We start from the raw sequence: 13,757 nt of genomic DNA on the forward strand, positions 1-13,757 counted from the left end.
AAGACCACGAACACCAAAACCCAAACAAGTCCTCGGTCTGGAGAGCTTGTTTTCAAAACTCGACTCAAATCAGGAGCATGTGAGGCAGTGTGTGGGTTGGTGGGTGGGACGCAGAGACATCTGAGTGGGATGGGGATGCTCAGCAGTTCCTCCCAGGTGACCCTCCCTCAAGGCCGTGCAAACACCTGCACCTCCTCCTCATGGGCCTGCGTCTCTCCAGCTCCCTGGCCACTTGAAAGAATCAAGCCTCTCTCTCCCAGCTCCCATCAGCCCAGGTTTATCACCTGGTCATGTAACCTGTGATGCTGGTGAGATCTGATCCTCCCTACATTCCACCCCAGAGTCATTGCATATAAACCTGTTGCTGGGGGGCAAAAAAAAAAGTTAGGAATCCTGCTTCTTTGTGTTCTAGCCAAAGCAATAAAATATATTCCCAATACTAATACCGCAATTTAAATTTATTATCTTTGTGCTTTACAGTATCCATAGCAGTAAAATCTATGCCCAAGAGTACCATTACAATTTCCAGCTACTTAAGGAATTATTTTTGTTTACGTTTTAAAGCCACAGCAGTAAAATTTAACACCAACAATAATACTACAACTTTGTCTGCCCTTAAAATATGTCATAAATGATCTTTGGGAGGAGACTGTCAGAAAACATGTAAATGTTTCCAGGATAAACAGACTTTTCCATGGTGAGGCCCAGATTCTTAACAGTGTTGAAAAGCACAGTCCTTTCCAATTAGTCAACAGTCTGGTTGAGCCCGGGCTTCCCAGGTGGCACTACGGGTAAAGAATTCGCCTGCCAATTCAGGAGGCCTAAGAGATGCAGGTCCAGTACCTGGGTGGGGAAGATCCCCTGAAGGAGGGCACTCAGTATTCTTGCCTGGAGAATTCCATGGACAGAGCAGCCTGGCAGGTTGCAGTCCATGGGGTCACAAAGAGTCGGACATGACTGTGTGACTGAGCACAGCACACTGGTGGAGCCTACTTCCTAAGTGTTTCTTGAATCAGCCCATTTCTTTCTTCTCACCACCCCTGGAGCTACGGGCGACACTGTCGTGTAGGGAACCCTTTATCCTGCCTGGGGGCAACATGAGTCTCACTGTCCATCCTCTCTGCCTCCAATTGGTTATCCGGACAACAGCTTGGATGATGTTTTCAAAGCACAAGTCTTGCCAGTTTCCAGGAAAACACGGTGGGCAGAAGACAAGTTCTATGATTCTGCAAAAACGCAATCAGTCAAATGCAAAATGTGGGAGGCTGAAGGGGCCAAGGGACCTGGTTTTGCTAACATATCAGTGGCCTGAGAGAGAGAGAGGATGACAAGAGGGGATTGGGGTGGAAGCAAAGAGGTGTCAGAATGATCAATACAGGACTTCCTCGGTGGTCCATGGGGTGGGATTCCGTGCTCCCAGTGCAGGGGGTCCAGGTTCAAACCTTGGTCAGTGAACTAGAGCCCACATGCCACAGCTAAGAGTTCATATCCTACCACTAAAGACCCCTGTGCCACATTTAAGACCTGGTGCAGCCAGTAAAAAAAGAATGATCAACACAGTGACCCAGCATTATCTGTGGGAAGAGTGTGACTCCTGATTCCAACAAGCCTCCCATACACAGACCTTCTGGAGAAAATCAGGGCTGTCAGACCACAGCACGGGTATTAGGTGAGACTAAAGAACTGTGTTCATTTTGCTGGCATGTCCTTTTGTTCCTAATGCAGAGCCTCCATTGGTTAGAGCTGCATCCTCGGGTATTTACAGAGGAAGTGACATGATGTCTTGTGTTTAAAATACCGCAGCCATCTCCTTCCCCAAAGTGGACGGGTGGTGTGGGTAGATGAGAATCAAAGTAATTCTTGATGCTGGGGAAAGGCAATGTGGGGTTCATTATATATTCCATCTCCCAGGTGGTGCTAGTGGTAAAGAACCTGCCTGCCAAAGCAGGAAACATAATGAGACTCGGGTTCAATCACTGGGTTGGGAAGATCCCCTGGAGAAGGGAATGGCAAGCCACTCCAGTATTCTTGCCTAGAGAATTCCATGGACAGAGGAGCCTGGTGGGCTATGGTCCATGGGGTCACAAAGAGTCGGACACGACTGAAGTGACTTAGCGCACACGCATGCACTGCCGTTGTGAGTGTTAGGGACAAGCATAAATAAAAACAAAAATTCAAGTGAAGAGGCCAGATGAAGCACTGGTTGTTTTCAAGAGTACCTGATTTATTCAACAAAGATGTTTTTCCATTACCTACTTACTTCAGTTCAACAGATTTTTTTTTTTTTTAAACAAACACCTACTTCATACAGAATTGAATAAGACACAGCTTCTGCCCCTCAGAAGCTCACCATCTGGTTGGGGAGGAGAGACTTACATTTGCAAAAAGAAAACTAATACTAATACTAATAGTCATACTCATACTAACACCAAGAGCTAAATCGACAATATGCAAAACAGTCAAAAACTATCACAAACAAAGTCAAGGTGCAGAACTCTGTGTCTGGTATGCTACTTTTTTAATATATAAGGAGAAAAATAAGAACTGCCAGTTTTATTTGCTTATGTGTAAGCATAGAAAAAGTCAGGAAGGACATATAAGCAACTATAAAAAATCAATAGCTATTTGGAAGACAGGGAAGAGGTTTTGCTCATGTGTGCGTGTGTGCTATGTCACTTTAGTCGTGTCCGACTCTTTTCGACCCTATGGGCTGTAGCCCAACTAGGCTCCTCTGTCCATGGAGATTCTTCAGGCAAGAATACTGAAGTAGGTCGCCATACCAGGGGATCTCACTGACCCAGGAATCAAACCCAAGTCTCTTATGTCTCCTCCATTGACAAGTGGGTTCCTTACTACCAGTGCCCCCTGGGAAGCCCACATCGTCTCATACTTTCTGGTTTTTGAAGACATGTGAATGTATTGCATATAAAAAGTTTAAAATAAAAAGTAAAATAAGCTCTCAGCTCCTCCACATCAGACCATGTCTTTCCTCTATTAAAAAGCCTTTGGGAATTCCAGGGTGGTTCAGTTAGGATTCAGTGCTTTCATTGCTGTGGCCCGCAGTTGATCCCTGGTCGGGGAACCAAGATCCTGCAATCCATGCAGAGTGGCAACAAAACAAAACAAAAAGCGGTGAGATCCTGTTATCCTTGGTGTATGCTGCACAGTCCTTTTGGTAGCTTTTCAGGATGCCCACGGTCTGGCTTCTACATCCTCGTACCTTGTGCCCGTCACAGATGCTGCAGGCTCCCAGCTCAGCCCAGCCCGCTTGGATGTGCAAAGCCAAAAAACTCTTTGCTTCGCTTGATTCATCTTCACTCCTGTCTAGTCTGACCAAGCCCTGATCATTCAGGTTTCCCTGAGATGCTGTATTCTCACAGCAGCTCATTCAGCAACTTGCTTTAGATCCCATACATCTCTATTCTGTTAAGGAAATGTGTGGTATTTGGAAATAATTGTCTCCTTTCATCTTTTATGTTACAGATGAGCTCATTTGTGTCTGACTCTTTGCGATCTCATAAACTGTAGCCCGCCAGGATCTTCTGTCCATAGAGTTTTCTGGGCAAAAATACTGGAGTGGGTTGCTATTTCCTACTCTAGGGGATCTTCCCAACCCAGGGATTGAACCCATGTCTCTTGTGTCTCCTGCATTAGCAGGTGGATTCTTTACCATTAGCTCCCCCTGGGAAGTCCCATTTGTGAGTAATTGACTCCTTTCATCTTTTATACTCTCTGTAAGCTAGTGTCATGATCTCCTGTGTTCCATCACATATTTCCACACCTCCTGTTTTTTTGTTTTGTCTTGTTTGTTTGTTTTTACCTACTTATTATTTGGCTGTGTTGAGTCTTGTGGCACACAGGGTGTCTAGTCGTGGCGCACAGGTTCAGTTGGCCCATGGCATGTGGAATCCCAGTTCCTGGATCAGGGACCAAACCCGTGCTGCCTGCATTAGAAGGCAGGCTTTCAATCACTGGGCCACCAGGGAAGTCCCTCCAAGCCTCCTGTTTAGTTGGATATAGAATGTTTCAGTGAAGGGGCCACAGTTATAGAAAATAAAGACACGACCAGCTAGCATGTTTGTATAGGAGTTTCCATGAGGAGGAAGGTGGAAACTGTTAGAATGAGCAGAAAGGAAGTGGCATAAAACACAAAGCAAGAGGCAACTAAAGGACACTTTCTGCAGCAGAGGTCTTCCTTGAATCAAGGTAATGGAAGGCCAAGAGAGGAAACACCCAAGAGAAGAAAGTTGTGGGGGAAAAATTCACGCAGAGAAAAAGACTTGCAGTTTCTTAGACAAGGAGCAGGGACCATCCAGGGCAGGGGGTGCTGATGCGTGTTTTTAGAAGTCTGTGACTTCTAGCAACTGCACAGAAACTTCCATGGAGATCTTTATGGTGAATTTTGTTGTTGTTGAGTGAACTTCATAGCTTTTTAAAAAAAATTTCTGAAAACCTAGAGATTTAGTGAAGTGAAAGTCGCTCAGTCATGTCTGACTCTGCGACCCCATGGATGGTAGCCTGAAAGTGTCCTCTGTCCATTGGACTCCCAAGGCAGGAATACTGGAGTGGGTAGCCTATCCCTCTTCCAGGGGATCTTCCCAACCCAGGGATTGAACTGAGGTCTCACGAATTACAGGCAGATTCCTTACCATCTGAGCCACCAGGGAAGCAGAGATTTAAGATGGATTAAAAGGACATCTCTGGTGGTCCAGTGGTTAAGAATCTGCCTGCCAATGCACGGGACATGGGTTCAATCCCTAATGTTGGAAGATTCCACATGCGGAGCCTGTTCTCTAAAGCCCACAAGCCACTACTGATCCCTTGCGCTCTAGAGCTGGTGCTCCGCAACAAGAGAAGCCATTGCAATGAGAAGCCCGCACACCATGACTGGAGAGTAGCCCCTGCTCGCCTCGACTAGAGAAAACCTGTACACAGCAATGAAGACCCAGCACAGCCGAAAATAAATAAATTAAAAAATGAAAAGAAGGACTAAAGATCTTTTTAGCCTTAGAGGAACCAGCTGAACTGAGAAGAGAAAATCATGGCACCATGAATGCAGGCCAGCAATCTGGGAGAATCAGGAGGCAGATGTGGAGAGAGGTTCACAGAAAAAGGTGCAGCCAATGGGAGGAGGGCCGTGGAGTCAGCGAAGGTCATGGAAGGAGGAGCCCTGTAGCCACTGGGATTGTGAGCATGTCGCTTGCCTCACTGAGCCCACTTCCACTGCTGGAAGGGTGGGTGAGTATTACTAAAATACCTTCTCGTCTCCCTCACAAGAGAGTTGTGAGGGGCTAAGAAACATTCCTAACATATGGAAAGCTGTGGGCTTTTTTCTTTATTTGTTTTTTAATGCAATTTCCCTTATATTTAATGTAAAAATAACTGCAGGCTAAGTCACTTCAGTCATGTCCGACTCTTTGCGACCCCATGGGCTGTAGCCTGCCAGGCTCCTCTGTCCGTGGGATCCTCCAGGCAAAAATACTGGAGTGGGTTGCCATGCCCTCCTCCAGGGGATCTTCCTGACCCAGGGATCGAACCCGTGTCTCTTACATCTTTACCATTAGTTCTTTACCGTTAATGCCACCTGGAACAACAGCTCCACTGAATGGTGGGGAGGGGGAGGTCCTTAACCTCTCATGGACCTTCTGGGACTAGGAAGAAGGATTTATAGTGTCTCCCCAGAACTACAGTCTTTTCTCATTTAGTTAATATACGGTCAGTTTGGAACGGCCTTTGCTTTTTTACGGTAAAGTTCCGGGCATGGACATCAACCCGGGGACTCCACATTCCAGAGAAGTTTTGTACAGTGACAGCCTGGGCTGTTGTCCTGTCCGCCTCCCACTGGCTGGGCCCTGGATCTTACTTCACCCTGCACCCCAGGCCTCTCAGGTATGAAAGGGCAGTGACAGCTGTCCTGAGCTCATGGGATGAGGTGAGGATCACCTGATGGAACAGACATGGAGCCCTGGGGAAGGACCCACCGTTGAAGCTGCTCTGAGCTTGGCTCGTCTGAGTGGCAGGAGACGGGCAAGCCTCATCTCAGCCCCTCGTGAGCCTCTGCATCAGTGACTTCTCCAGAGTTGCCGGGTGTGGGGGTTTACGGGGATGCCTGCTCAGCCCTGGAGGGGGACATCTTTGTCTAGTGCTTCTCCCGTGTTTAGGAGCTGGACACTCCACTGCCTGTTTGAGGCTCCTGAGTTCAAGCCAGAAGATGCCTTTTCAAGCCTACTCTGCCTCCCCACAACTTTGATTCTGAACAAGGTACTTTCCATCACTGAGCCTTTATGACCTCACTTCTATTCTGAGTGTTCAGGCTGTTGAGAAGGTGCAGTCGTCTCCTTGGGGTGCAAAGTGCCACAGACCAGTGAGTGCTAAGTTGCTTCAGTCCTGTCTGACTCCGTGTGACCCTATGGTGGACCCTCTGTGTGACCGCCAGGCTCCTCTGTCCATGGGATTCTCTAGGTAAGAATACTGGAGTGGGTTGCTATGCCTTCCCTTCAGGGGATCTTCCCAACCCAAGGATCAAACCTGAGTCTCTTGCATCTCCTGCACTGGCAGGTGGGTTCTCTACCACTAGCACCACCTGGGAGGGGCGTGAACAACACGGAAATATTCTCTCACAGTCTGGAGTCTGGACGCCCGAGATCAGTGTCTGCAGGCTTGGTTTCTCCTGAGGCCTCTCTCCCAGGCTCGTGGGGGCCATCTTCTCTCTGTGTCTTCACATGGCCTTCTCTTGACCCGTTTCCTGATCTCTTCTTCTTATAAGGACACCAGTCAGACTGGATTAGAATCCACCCCCTACAACCTTATTTTAACTACTTCTTTAAAAACTGTGTCTCTAAATAGCCATATTTTGAGGTACCGAGAGCTAGGACTTCAATATAGGAATTTTAGGGGGTGTGGGGGCACAGTTCAGCTCATAACAGAAAGCTGAGCGAGAAACTGTGTATTGAAACTTGGCATAAAGCAGCCACTTTATTAGTGCTAGTTTGGTATGTTGACGTGTTTTCAGAATCACCATCATCAAAAAGAACACAAATAACAAATGTTGGTGAGGATGTAGAGTAAAGGGACAGCCTGTGCGCTGCTGGTGGGGATGTAAATTGGTGCAGCCACTGAGGAAAACAGTATGGACGTTTCTCAAAAAATTAAAAATAGAACCACCTATAATAGAAAAAACAAAAACACCAATTCAAAAAGATACATGCACCCCAACATCTGTAGCAGTGTTGTTTACAATAGGCAAGATATGGAAGCAACTGAAGTGTCCACCAACAGATGAATGGATAAAGAAGATGTGGTGTATATATATATATGTGGTGCATGCATATATATATATTTATAATAGAATACTAAGCCATAAAAAGAATGAAATTTTGCCATTTGCAGCAACAAATGGATGGACTTGGAGGGTATTATGCTAAGTGAAATGAGACATAGAAAGGCAAATACTGTGTGATATCACTTATATGTAGAATCTAAAAATACAACAAACTAGTGAATGCAACAAAAAGGAAGCAGACTCATAGATACAGAGAACAAACTAGTGGTTACCAGTGGGGAGAGGGAAGGGCAATATAGGGGTGAGGAACTAAGAGATACAAACTATTGGGTATAAAATGAACTACAAGGATGTATTGTACAATATGAAGAATATAGTCAATATTTTATAATAACTATGAAAGTGAAAGTCTCTCAGTCATGTCCGACTCTTTGCAACCCCATGGACTATACAGTCCATGGAATTCTCCATGCCAGAACACTGGAGTGGGTAGCCTTTCCCTTCTCCAGGGAATCTTCCCAATCCAGGGATCGAACCCAGGTCTCTCGAACTGCAGGTGGATTCTTTACCAGCTGAGCCACAAGGGAAACCCATGAAAGGGAAGTTTATAATAACTATAAATGGAGTATGCTGCTGCTGCTAAGTCACTTCAGTCGTGTCCGACTCTGTGCGACCCCATAGACGGCAGCCCACCAGGCTCCCCTGTCCCTGGGATTCTCCAGGCAAGAACACTGGAGTGGGTTGCCATTTCCTTCTCCATAAATGGAGTATAGTATTTAACAACTGTGAATCACTATATTGTACACCTGTAACATTATAATATTGTACAGCAGCTATGTGGCACAGTGGTAAAGAACCTGCCTGTCAATGCAGGAGACAGAGGTTCTATCCCTGGGTAGGGAAGATCCCCTGGAGGAGAAAATGGCAACCCACTCCAGTATTCGTGTCTGGGAAATCCCATGGACAGAAGAGGCTGGCGGATTACAGTCCACGAGGTCGCAAAGAGTTGGATACAACTGAGCACACATGCACACATACTTCAATATAAAAAGGAAAAAGAGGTTGATGTGTGTGGCTGCGCTCTATTTTGTTGAGGTGACTTACGGTTCACGAGCGGGTATGACGGTGGCTCTGTCTAAGCTGAACCGGCCTTGGGCTTCATTTCCTTCTAGCTCATGCCCAGCTTGGCTGCCTGCTGCGCCACCACTGGAGAGGGGCACTGGAGGGCAGAACTGAAAATATTTTTTGGCTGTGATGCTACTGAATCAAAAATGAACTTGGTAAGTCTCCTCAGGCCCCATAGCATTAGGGGTTTCAGGACGTCGTCCATCTGCTGTCTTACTGGTCACAAGCCCTATTTCACTGGGGCACAGGTTCACAATTGTCACGTTAAGAATGAAGGAAGGACTTCTCTGGTGGTCCGGTGGCTAAGACTCCATGCTCCCAGTGCAGGGAGCCTGGGTTCAATCCCTGGTCAGGGAACTAGATTCCACGTGCCATAACTAAAGATCCTGGGTGCTCCCACTAAGACCTGGTGCAGCCAAAGGAAAAAAAAAAAAGAATGAAGGAAAATTCATCCTGAGCCATTGAGGTTGCTGGTGACATCCTTACAAAATAGCCTTTCAGTGTTTGTTCAGTTAACACAAAAGCAAACAAAGAGCAGTGGTAACAACAACCACAAAAATGATGACAGAGGGAGAGGGAGCTGCCTGGTTCCAGAGATGAGAAAAGCAAAAATCTCTCTGGAAAATTTATGCCCATCCCTGCTTCTGTCCCAGGACAGGGCAGCAGCAGCTTTGGCTTTGGGCTTTTCCTCTCTCTTTTCTCAAATTTCCTGTTCCCAGTTTCCCACATCCCATAAATGCCATCACTCTCCATGGATCCCTCTGAGTGATGCCTCCGTGGCTCTCTGTCACTCAGAATGTCCCTCTGGCCAGGGTTCATGGCTGTGGGTAAGACCTGCCAGTTGGAAAGCAGTCAATCCTAAGGGAAATCAACCCCAATTCAATTCATTGGAAGAACTAACGCTCAAGCTGAAGCTCCAATACTTTGGCCACCTGATGCGAAGAGCCAACTCATTGGAAAAGGCCCTGATGCTGGGAAAGATTGAAGGCCAAAGGAGAACAGGCGACAGACAGACAGATAGCATCCCAATGCAATGGACATGAATCTGAGCACACTCCAGGGAGGCAGTGAAGGCTAGGGAAGCCTGGTGTGCTGCAATCCATGGGATCGCAGAGAGGAACACGACTTAGTGACTAAACAACAAACCAGAGCACCTCCTTCCAGAGAGAAGCAGGCGGAGGCTTTCAAGCCGTTTGCCTGCAACCTTTGACCCCCTCTGTGCTCTCTTGGTTAATGGCAATTATCATTGTTCAAGAGACACACCACAGAGGTGAGTGTCCTCAGCTAAATGGGCTAGATGATGAAATGGAGGTGCAGATGTTTCTCTCGCACACAGCTCTGTCTATTGCAACAGCATAAATGTGAATTTGAGCCCCCCTCAAAATGAGCCCTGAAACCTCAATGGAGGTGAGAAAGAAAGAAAATTTTAATTCTAGATTTTGGGAAAACAAAACTTCTGGTTGTAATTTTGGATCCCCTTGATGGATGGATTTGCTTCAGGTGGGGGATGTCAAAGGCTCAGGTGTGAGTGGCAGGGGGAGGGCGGCCACAGCTGCAGTGCAGAGAGGCCAGATGGCTTGCCAGGAAGGAGCGAAAACTCGGGGAATTCTAATGATGAGCAGCCCTCAAAGAGCTTTCAGAGAGCGGACAGACGTGCTGGGGAGCCTGGGAGCCATTGCAATTAACATCTAGAAACAATTGTGGGACATGCTTGCCTAAAATATAGACCTGGGCACACTCCGTGTTTGGAGCATGCACTCAGGGCAAACAATCAAAGTAGTACATGGATGTATGCAAATATGTACACATTTCACACACACACACATATATGTATATACACACATATATAGTACATGTTTGTTAAATGTATGTTGATTAGAAAAAAATCAAATGGGGAGGAGACTGGCAGATCCCAGGTTTTCCAAGTCTCCATCTTCGGTCCACTTCCCCACATTGCCACTGGGAACATGCCCTGGCTGCCAATCTGGGGACAGACCAACTTCTTGCTGCACCCAGCCCAGCCCAGGCGTGCTCTCTACCTTTTGTGTGAGCTGTGCCACCGAGGAAAGGTGAGGCTGTCACCTTTCTCAAGCTGCTGCTAGTCTCTCTCTTCCTGAGCTGAAAACAGCCTAAGGTTTTTTGTTTTTATTTTCCTATTGAATTATAAAAGACCACTTTAAATAGCCAGGTGAAGTGAAAATGTTAGTCACTCAGTCATGTCCGACTCTTTGCAACCCTATGGACTGAAGCCCTCCAGGTTCCTCTGTCCATGGGATTTCCCAAACAAGATACTGGAGTGGGTTGCCATTCCCTTCTCCAGGGGATCTTCCCAATGCAAGGATCAAACATGGGTCTCCTACCTTGCAGGCAGATTCTTTACTGTCTGAGTTACCAGGGAAATCTAAATAGCCAGGCGGTCATGGTCAAGAGATGTTTTAGTATTTATGCAGAGTTCATGAAAAGCAGCTCACAGTAGTCTCAGGAATCTTACTAACCCTCAGGTTAGTGAGTATAAGTGTGTGTGAGTGTGAGTGTGTATGCGTGTGTGTGTAGGATGACAGGAAGTTGGGGAATAGGTTGGAAGGACAGCAGCATCTCTTTTTAAAAAAACTGAGTGGGAATTCCCCAGAGGTCGTGGTTAGGACTCTGTACTTTCACTGCTGGGGATGCAAGTTTGATCCCTGGTCAGGGAAGCAATGTTCCACAGGCCACAAGGTGCAGCCCCCCAAACCCCCCCAAAAAACAAACAAGACTCCGAGCATCTGTGCTTTTGCATGGTTTCCAGTAAGAAATTATCTGTATAGTGGACTTCCAGTTGAGTGCTCTCCTGAGGAGACAGACCACATGAGGAGGAAGGGGGCCAGTTCCCCTCTTTTGCTGGCCGTGCTGAGGCTGTTCGTTGACGAGGGTTTGAGAGGACAGGTAGAGAGGTGGAGAGGTGCCTCGTCGCCCTGGAAGGATCTGCCTGCAGCCCCCACCCACCCCCTACCTGCTTCTCACCTGTTGTCATCTTCAACCTGGACCACCCTTGTTCTTGTCTAGTGAACTGATTTGACTCTGATCCCATAGCTGCAGTGCAGTGCCAGGATCCCCAACCAAAGCCCACGTGATGAGAGCTGGGCTGCCCTGGGGGTGCTGGCCCCTGGAGTGCTGGATGGGGCTGGGGCTTCTTCTCCGAGGCTTTTCAGGGCTGCCCGGCTTGGCTGCTGTCACACTTGGTAGCGCAGGAGACGGATGAGGGGACACAAAGAATTCCTGCCGGGCTTGGGGTGTTACCGGAATTCTATTGACTGTCCCCGCATTTGGGTCTGTTCCTGGTCTTAGAGGAGAATCAGTAAACATGACCCCCCAAAGTCTCAGTGTGAAAAGGAAAAAACCCACAACACAGCAGGCTTCTCGGCAGCCTTTCCCTTTACCCATAGTACAGGTTTGTTGACTGCCTCATGTGGCTGCAATTAAGTTGGTGCAGGTAGTCACTCCCTGGTGTGGCTGGAGAATCTGCCTGCTGTTTTCCTTTTCTGTCACCCCTGCCCCTCTCCCATATCTATTTGCTCCCAGGGAATTCTACAACACGCAATGGGGATAAGAAAAAAGACACGAGTCCCCAAGGTTCTACAGCCCACGGTGGTTTGGGAACACAGGGGACAGTCTGGTTGTTAAGCAGCCATGATCCTGGGCTTTGATGGGCGTGTCAACGACAAATGGGCAGTTGGCATGGGTGCTTGCCATCTACCTCTGCAAAGATTAGATCATGAGCTGCTGCAGCTGCTGACCTTCAACAGCCCCCTGAACGGAGTTCAGGGTGGAGAGCAGAAATGAGGAACTCCGCTCAGGGAAAAAGTGGCAGGACAGGTTTTCAGATGGTCAGGTATATTCAGGAGCCAATTTTATGAGCCCAATTCTTATATTTCCTCATATCTAGATAGCACTGTAATCCTTCATGGTGATGACTATTCCTCAAGACTAGCAAAGCTTCACGAAACCAGTAGAAACCTTCTGGAGAAATATGTGCTTGATGGCATATACTTCCTCATCACCAAAATCTCATATAGATCTCCCCACCCACTGCCTCTTTGGAGCAGCTTCTCAGAGGCATCTGAAGTATCATCTCCCAGGCTGCAGTCCTCATTTTGTCCCAAATAAAACTAAACTCTCAACTCTCACTTTGTGCATTTTTTTTAAGTCCACAGGTGTGTCAGAATGGAGGTGACAAAAGAGCAGAGATGGTGGAGAGCAGGTGGGGGACAACCGACGGCAGCACTTAAGAGCAAGATCCCCCTCTAAGGAGCTCGTAGGCAGACCAGGGTGTGGGCTCTTGGACGTGTAGGACTCTGGCTGGCCTGTCCCTCTTGGCTCAGTGTGCCAGGCTGTCAGCCAGCGGTTACTGGGCGAGAGGAGCCTGGGCAGAGGATGAAGAGGAGAGGAAGCCATGTGGGCGAAGCTGAGCCAAGCAGAGAATGGGTGAGGGGTGAGAGAGGCCAGAAATCAGAAATGAGAGTGCAGGAGGGCGAATATGAGGAAGTGAAACCGTGGGGTTTGCAGAGAGGCATTGTGATTTGGGGGCCGGAGACCTGGGTCTCACCTCTGCCCTTTATGAGCTGGGGAGCCTTGCAAAAGGGACTTACCCTCTCTGAGCCTCCATTTTGCCACCTTGAAAATGGAGCCAATGATCATTTCCACCCCCTCTCCTTCAGAAGGGTGGTGTAAGAAAACGAAGACGTGGAGGCTCTGTAAGACAAAACTCACGCTAACACACTCCTCAGCCAAACTGTTGGTTGGGTCAACAAATTGGGTTGAAGGAAGAACTAAATAGAAGCATAGAAAACAGAACATAGAGAAAAGATGATTAACCCAAGTAAGCAGGAGGGAGCCAGGTAGAGAATTAAGAAAGAACCAAATGGTGCTGGTGCTGGTGGAGACGCCAGACTCACTCGAAAACGCAGAATGAGTGACAGGGTCCATTGGGCAAACTGTAGCACCCATGTTTAAGAGACTAGGGTTGGCTATTGTGCAAGTGAGTGGAGGCAGGGACAGGAGGAGGGGAGCAACGGAGAAACCCCAGGGTGGAAGTGGTGAGAGAAAGTCAAGCAAGAGCTTGCCTGAGGGAGGCTGAAGGCAGAAGCAGGAGGTCACACACTGATGGACAGACAGACAGACAGAGCCATTGTGGGTGGGGTACAGTGAACAGAGAGGCAGTTTGAGGCAGGGTACGTTAGTTGAAATTTGGGCTAGATGAAATCTTTATATCCAAAATGGCAATCTAAGGAATGGATGGGATCGTTTTGTTTCAGGAGAGAAAGTCTTCATTGATTTGTTCTGAATCCAATTATTTGGTTCAAACTGGAAGCTG

At 47.6% G+C, this 13,757-nt stretch overlaps 1 long non-coding RNA gene across 1 annotated transcript; it reads left to right on the top strand.

Moving 5' to 3' along the window:
• The first annotated feature begins 4,419 nt into the window (after positions 1 to 4,419).
• LOC133260465 (uncharacterized) lies at positions 4,420 to 12,570 on the top strand. The gene is made up of 3 exons (XR_009740821.1): positions 4,420 to 6,462; positions 8,455 to 8,562; positions 12,330 to 12,570. It is a non-coding gene; the product is annotated as an uncharacterized LOC133260465 (long non-coding RNA).
• Positions 12,571 to 13,757: the final 1,187 nt, after the last annotated feature.

Source organism: Bos javanicus, chromosome 14 (genome assembly GCF_032452875.1).
Source record: "Bos javanicus breed banteng chromosome 14, ARS-OSU_banteng_1.0, whole genome shotgun sequence".
NCBI lineage: Eukaryota > Metazoa > Chordata > Mammalia > Artiodactyla > Bovidae > Bos > Bos javanicus.